The sequence below is a fragment of the Nerophis ophidion genome, linkage group LG04 (assembly GCF_033978795.1).
Source record: "Nerophis ophidion isolate RoL-2023_Sa linkage group LG04, RoL_Noph_v1.0, whole genome shotgun sequence".
NCBI classification, from domain to species: domain Eukaryota; kingdom Metazoa; phylum Chordata; class Actinopteri; order Syngnathiformes; family Syngnathidae; genus Nerophis; species Nerophis ophidion.
This window is the reverse complement of record NC_084614.1, coordinates 30,464,363-30,472,415: the sequence shown is the minus strand read 5'-3', so window position 1 is coordinate 30,472,415 and position 8,053 is coordinate 30,464,363. Positions and strand designations below refer to the sequence as shown.

The 8,053-nt window shown below is 39.8% G+C and overlaps 1 long non-coding RNA gene across 1 annotated transcript; it reads left to right on the top strand.

Moving 5' to 3' along the window:
- The first annotated feature begins 239 nt into the window (after positions 1-239).
- On the top strand, positions 240-7,001 carry LOC133550551 (uncharacterized). Its single transcript, XR_009806307.1, has 3 exons — positions 240-349; positions 948-1,034; positions 6,721-7,001. It is a non-coding gene; the product is annotated as an uncharacterized LOC133550551 (long non-coding RNA).
- Positions 7,002-8,053: the final 1,052 nt, after the last annotated feature.

Below are 8,053 nucleotides of genomic sequence, written 5' to 3'. Positions count from 1 at the left end.
GGATAAGCGGAAGATGATGGATGGATGGATGGATGGATGTTGATTTTCACGCACAACACAACCTGCTAATTCCGCCTCTGGATGTATTTATTGCATACTTTTCCTCTTACACAAAGCTTTGAAACACCTCAAGTAGGGATCATATTTTATCTATGAAACCCCTCATCTTTCATCTGACCATGTCTCATCTGTGGGTATAAACACACTCCCCCCAAGCGCACTGCTGACTTTCAGGTTGGCGCTAAGGAGTTAATACGGCTCAGGTGTTGTAATTGAAGATTGCCACCAGCTGGTTGGGGTGGGCTTGGCAGAGCACAGTCAGAGAGGAGTTGGCTGTCAGGGTGAGCAGGTGAGCGATGCTTCAGTGCTGCTGGCCTCGATTTGCAATGGCTGCCTTTTTTTTCTGTGTGTTTTTTAATTGAGATCCTCTTTCGCCTTTAGGCACCACATACACATAGTAGCTTAGACGCTTAAGGGGAAAAAAAAGGGAAGAACAAGCATTTCATTGAACTTTAATTTAAAACCAAAGACACAAGGAAGACGTGACTCAAATTAAAACCAACTCACCTAATTAGCATTTAATGTTCGGATTAGAATATCAAACACAATTTCATTGTTCAAATACTGCCTTGCTTGAAAGTCACACGAAATATGTATTAAGTCTAACGTAAATCTTCTTCAAAGATTAAGACATGCAAAGCATTTATGATTGAATTAAATTAGCCACAAACTATATGAGCTTCCATTTAGCTGATGGACAAATGCTTCATGTGGCCTTAAATTATACATTTAATGTTTTTCATTTGCATTTCTTAACCTCACAAACACAGCATTTCAGAAATGATCTATGAGGCAGCACTTATGAATCATTAATATACCAGATCAGGACACACTGTGTATGTGTCCAAATGTTTCAAGTACATTTTCCGGCGTGTTTGAATACACAGGTGAAGAGAAAGGATGAGCAGTCAACTCATCGCCACCTGGTGATTAGATGGCGGGGGAAGAGTGCCAAACAGACCTAGCAGACCCAAGTGAGCGTGATCTGGTAACGTTTGACAGATTCTCCTGTTTGTCGAGGCTTCAACTAACATCTCTAGCAGTGTTTTACATGCAGCCACGGGTCGACTGAGAATATTGAGTTTGTATTCAGTACCTCAATTTCTGAGGTGGCTAATCAAAGCTTTGAGCATAATATGATTCAGGTCAGTTGCTGCGCCATTACCAATAACACATGGTGAACACCATAATTTAGTGAACTGCAGTGAAGTTCACTATATTTATATGGTGGATTTCTCTATGGATGGATGGATTTCTCTAGAAATTCAAAGCACTTTACATGGTGAAACCCATTATCTACATCTTTAAGCTACATTTAAACCAGTATGGGTGGCACTGGGAGAAGGTGGGTCAGCCCATGGACACAACAGCAGTGACTAGAAAAGCGTAAGCAGGGATCGGACCTCAAACCCTTGAGTTAAATACCAATGATTGTCACACTTGCTGGCATGGCTGCGCAACCAACCGAGCCACGGCGCCTCAGTTAAGGCAGGCCGTAAAGCTGAAGTAGAATACTTTTTAAGCGTGAGCATGTGGGACTCCTGAAGCCGCTGACAGATACCAGCAGGCCATGTGGGAGGAGCTCCCTGAGGCCATGGAGCATGATTTCTTGTCGGCTTTGAATAAATTCTGGAAAACCCTCTAACACTTCAGAAAGGGAAAAAAAATATATTTTCATATTGTTAATAGTGAAGATAGACGTGTTATGACCAACTGCAGGGGATCGCACTGCTCAGCCTCCCTCAGAAAGTATTTTCCAGTGTGCTGGAGAGAAGGGTACGACTGTCAGTGATCTCCCCGAACCTCAGTTACAATGCGGTTCTCATCCTGGTCTTTGAACAGCATTACAGGTCCACATGTGCTTTGTGGACTTGGAAAATGCATTTGACTGTCCTGCATGGTGTCCAGTGGAATAACTCCAGAAGTACAAGATTTGTGTCACGTTACTGTGTGCCCTTGGCTCCTTGTGCAAGGAGAGCAAGAGCCAGGTGCCCTTTTCCCACATTATATATAGCGTGTTTCTTTTGTCTTGGCTGCTGTTTGTCACCTGTTCTGTTAAAAATGGACATGTATTTCTAGTTGCTGCTACAGTGTTGAGGGTGTCCAGTTTGGGGGTCTTAAGATTTCACCTCTGGTATTTGCGGATGATGTAGTCCTGATGGTTTCATCCAGATGGGACCCCAGTGTTTAATGTGGCGGCTCACAGCGGAGTGTAAAACTTCTTGGATTATACTCATAATCCTCAAATGTGAGGCTGTGTTTTTTAGCCAGAGAAGGACGGGAGATTGCCGCAAGTGGAAGAGTTCAAGTATCGGGATAAGGATCTTGTTCACGAGTAAGTGAAGGCAGCAGCATGAGATTAAGAGAAGAAGCACTGCAGCGTCTGCAGTAAAGCGGTTGCTGTACCGGCCCGTCTGAGGAGAGAGCTGAGCTGTAAAGTAAAACTCTTGATTTACCTGTTGATTAAAGCTCCAACCGTCACACCATTGATAACAACCTTTGAGAAGTGACGGAAAGAGGAAGGTCTTGGATACACGCGTATGAAATTTGTTTCACCAATAGGGAAGATGACTCACCTTAGTGCTGCTCCCTAACATCGGGAGAAGTCAGTTGAGGTTGCATAGTCATCTAGTCCAGATGCCTCCTGAAAGCCTCCCTAGTGTAGTTTTCAGGGCATGCCTCGCTGGAAAGAGGCCTCAAGGTCGACCTAAAACACACGGATTTCAGCCCAGAAAAAAACATCCACCAAAAAGAAATATGAACATATAATGACACACAAAACCAACACAATAAAACAGGGAATCAAGGCGGGCATCCGGCTCAAAGCTGCTGCTACCAGGGTTGCGGCCTCGTCCATCGTACCGTAGGGAGTGAAGCGACAAAGGCGCAGGATGTGGGGCGTGGGATACGTGTGTGTGTCTGGTGTGTATTTTCCATGCGTGTGTGTGTACTTAGGGCCAAAGAGTCAGTTGTCTCTCGACCTCGGGGCTCTCTCAGTGTTTTCATTGATATCTCTATTTTATTTGGTGCATGGTGTAATTATAAGTGTGACCAGTCGATTGCAGTCACACATAAGAGATATGTGTATACTGCAAGATGACACCAGTAGACAACACCAAACCTGTAAATGTTCCATTGAGAAAATAGAACATTGCACACGGCGCTGTAAAATCCATCATAATGTTTTAGTACGACTTTGTTCATCTAAGAAGCCGCACCGCTCGATGGATTGTCGGAACATTACGGCTACCGTAGTCAGATGTACTGTGATTCAACATATGTTACTATTATGGTGTGTATAAGGACTGCAAAATGGTACCTATTAGCAGATATATTACTTGGCGTTTTGTTTTGCAAAATAATCAAAATCAACTTTATCGTCTGCTACCTGTTGATGTGTATTTGGGATCTGCATAAGTCCTGAATATTTGCGCGTGTCTGCTATTGTAGTCCGTAGAGACAACGTAGTCGATAAGCTTCTTCTTTTTCTTTATCTTTTTGTAATGAGGCATTAATCCTCTGCTGTTGCCATTTGTAATATAAAGTAACGTAAAGTTTTAACTTATATCTTGCTACAGAAGTGCTAACAACTACCGGTGTAGTGGGTTTACATAATTCACCCAAGGAATTTTAGTTATTAGAGCGTTTCAGTCGGACGGTTTTTCACAGGACACATTTACGGCGTTGTTGTTGCACCAGTGAGCCAGGGATGAGGAGATACTGCTCCGTTGTTGATTTAAGTAAGGTCTGAATGTCATTAAAACAGATAGCGCCAACTTTTTACGCTTTTTCGACTCCCGTCCTTGCCCGCTACATCAAAGATGACGGGGAGAAGATGCTGTCAAAGTGGAGCCACGGAAATAAGTCCACCCACAAAACGGCGCATCCTGAAGCAACGGTCGGAAGATAACTTAAAGATGGTCTGTAAAACATAATCTACGCAACATTTTGACCAAAGAACCACCATTTCATTTTATGTAGTCCTCAAGGAAGTGTTTTAAATTAAAAAAAAAAAATCATTATATGCGCTTTATAATCCGATGCGAACCACATTCATTTTATCTTATAATAGAAAACACTACGACCAAAAACCTAATATTTGTTAACATGATTGTTTCTGTTCCTGACAAAAAAGGGTGAACTTGATTATTTTGGTAAGTTTTTTCAATTGTCAACCACATTTTCAATTACGTTTTTGTCTGTCACCTGTAAAAACTACAAAATTCTGATAGAATTTTTTTTTTCTTGAAGATTTCTGGTAACACGATTGTATGTTAATAATATGCACATCTGCCTTTAATCTAACGTATTTTCTTCTTTCCAGTGTGGCCTTAATATTTTTGGGTTATGCATACAATACAGTATATGTGATCAAAGACAGAACTGATACAGTCCCAATCAGTAATGTACTGCAGTGTTTGAAGATGTGGGACACTTTATGTAACCTTCAGTGCTCCCCGGTGCCATAGAGAAATTTTAAATTGATCATTGCACTCATACAAGGTGGCACTTGGGTGGAGATGGGCACGGCACCACTCTTTAGAGAGACAAGTCAATAAGCATCTATTGGGAGAGCTGGTTGTTTTTCAAGAGAGGGGGGAAAAAAGGCTGATGCTAACCAACATATCAGATATAGACTGCGAGGCAAAGAAAACATCTAGAAAGGAATACAAGAATTCGGCAAAAACAGTAAATTTGGTATTTTTACTGTCTCTTGCATTTTCTGTATATACTGTATCTTGTCACCCATTGGGTATAGTGGTACCTTGGTTTTCATACGCCTTTGTATTAGTGAGATTGGATTTTAGGTGAACTCTTTCCCCAAAAATGTCTCGGTTTTTATTTACTGTTTAAGTACGATTAAACTCTCCTTGATGACTCAGTCTCCGTGCTTTTCTGTATTCAGTACGGCTTAAAAATAAACTATCATAAAGTTGTAACATACAGTAACAGTCCCATCAAAGTCAACACGAGTCTGAGAGTCTGTTTTAACTGAATGCACCGCACTAGGGATAAATCTGGTCAAACAATCGTAACATGACGTTTGCCAGATGTAGTATCATAAAGAGTAGGGTTTTACGATATACCAGTACTAATATGACCCAATATCCGGTTTGAGTGTGTCTTGCTCTCTTTTCTGGCAACATTCGCAACAATCTTTCAACTCAACAGACACTTTCGATCCTTGTCGCGGAAGTCCAGCCCCCCAGTCAAGCCATTAGCTAGAACCCCTAAGGGGTCTGTGATGATACTGACTTGACTTGTGGAAAAGAATTTGACATGTGACATGTGTATGCCTTTTTACTCTGGTTAAACATACAGTATTTGGGGATATACAGTCGTTGTCAAAAGTTTACATACAATTGTAAAGAACATAATGTCATGGCTGTCTTGAGTTTCCAATCATTTCTACAACTCTCATTTTTTTGTGATAGAGCACATACTCTTGGAGCACGTACTTGGTCACAAAAAACATTCATGAAGTTTGGTTCTTTTATGGATCTATTATGAGTCTACTGAAAATGTGACCAAATTTGCTGGGTCAAAAGTATACATACAGCAATGTTCATATTTGGTTACATGTCCCACACGTTTCACTGCAATAAGGCCCTTTGGGTCGCCATCCACAAGCTTCTGGTTGAATTGTAGACCACTCATCTTGACAAAATCGGTACAGTTTAGCTACATTTGTTGGTTTTCTGACACAGACTTGTTTCTTTAGCATTGTCCACACTTTTATGTCAGGACTTCAGGAAGGCCATTCTAAAACCTTAATTCTAGCCTGATTTAGCCATTCCTTTACCACTTTTGATGTGTGTTTGGCGTCCCAAACTGCCCCCAAGACCCAACCTCTGGGCTGATGATTTTAGCTTGTCCTGAAGAATTTGGAGGTAATCCTCTTTTTTCATTGTCCCATTTACTCTCTGTATAGCACCAGATCCATTGGCAGCAAAACAAGCCCAGAGCATAATACTGCCACCACCATGCTTGACGGAAGGCATGGTGTCCCTTGGAAATATAGGCGTCACCTTTTCTCCTCCAAATATATTGCTTGGTATTGTGGCCAAAAAGCTCAATTTTCGTTTCATATGTTAATATGTTACTGCATACGTCAGCAGCCTAATTAAGAGCCTCTGTAACCCGTTTGCTTGCTTATTACTAAAAGAGAAGTAATAGTATATGTTAACTTTCTTTTATTACAACAAGAAACACATTTTTATGTATCGTAAGATAAACGTTAAGTTAAAATAAAGCTAATGATGATAATTTATTATGGTCCTCTATAAAAAGTAATGAAATGCATTTTGGTACTGGTACCAAAATATTGTTATTGGGACAGCCCTAAAGCCTTCTTTATTTACTTTTATAGTCCTCATTTTAATGCATTTAATATTTTTACTAAACTATAACTATTTTCCGAAAAAAAGTGCTTTACTAAGGGAAACATTTTTCAGTGTCTTTATAATGTTCGGTTTTCACAGGACCTTTGGGACAGATTAATAATGAAAAACAATTATCTAACCAGTGACTCAAGATCAGGTGTGTCCCGATTCAATGTTGATAATGGTCCGTTGTCAACGAAAAAACTTGTATCTGAATGTGTTGGCATAGAATAAAAAGTGTCCAATATCAGTCTCTAATATGAACTCTCCATTCCAGGGTCTACTCCCGAAATTATATCCGGCAGCAACCAAAATCAGTGTGCAGAGCTCATGCTATCACCACTGTACAAGCAGCAAGTAGAAGGAGTGATGTCGACCCGTGGCTTTTCTTCAAGTTCAAAAAGACGTGGAAGCAGTATTTTTGTCGGATGAAAGCGCAATGCAGTCCAGATAACGCTGCAGCGCACATCAGAGATGATTGTAGACGCCATTTGGCCATTGTGACTCCTCGCCCAAGTCCTTTGAAATGCTGTCACCTTTTCATGAACACGCGCAATCTGTATACATACATTGTTATTTTTTAAAGAAAACATTCCAATAAACGACCTATGACGTGACATGCTGCTACCTGCCACCTGTGGCATGAACCTGACAGGTATACTGCTGCTGCTACCATTGTGTCATGGTCAAAGAAGGCTAGTGTTAGTGAAAAATGTTATATGATTGATAAAATGTTAAAAATACACACCTTGTTGCACCTCAACAGTGCGCTCAAGTGTAAGCATGGTCCTAATGCTGGCCATACAGTAAACCTTTCTGGAAGGTCAACAGCCGGCCCTGATCAGAGCCACACCACCGTATACTAGCTTACATCAGACTCGTTTTAGCAGCCTTTACGCACAAAATCTTACCCTCAACCCTCACATTACATTTTGCATTTATTTTTCTTACTGTACCAGAATTTAACCAAAATATTTTTCCCTTAAGTCTGTACATAATTGCCTGTATGAATGTAAAATAGGTCTTAAGTTGTATTCATTATGGTCTGAAAAGTCTTAAATTTGATAATAATAATAATAATAGATTTTATTTGTATTGCACTTAACATTTGAATAACAAATCTCAAAGTGCTACAAAGTAAAAACATTATTCAAGTATTAATACAATACAGTAAAAACAACATTTGTTGAAACCTGCAGACACTTTGACTGCAAAATACATAATAAATGTAGGTATAACATATGCTGATATCGTATCGGCTTACTATCGGAAGTGAAAAAGTTGAATTAGGACACCCCTATTCAAGATACAAATACATTTTGGGTCGGGATAATTATTTAAAAAAAAAAACTCCTGGACCTTCCCAGCATTAGAATCATAAATACATTACTAAATATTTAGGATTTATTAATTACATTTGTGAATTGTTTGACAATGTGCATTGCAAAAGTAATATGATGGATAATATGATATGATCATGGTGGTAATTTGTTTACAATATTCAGGCCATTTATATTCATAATTATTACATTTTTCAAAAATGAAAAATGTGAGCATGCAACCTCATTATCATAGTCAATAACTATGTATGCAGATAGTAGTTTGTGAAA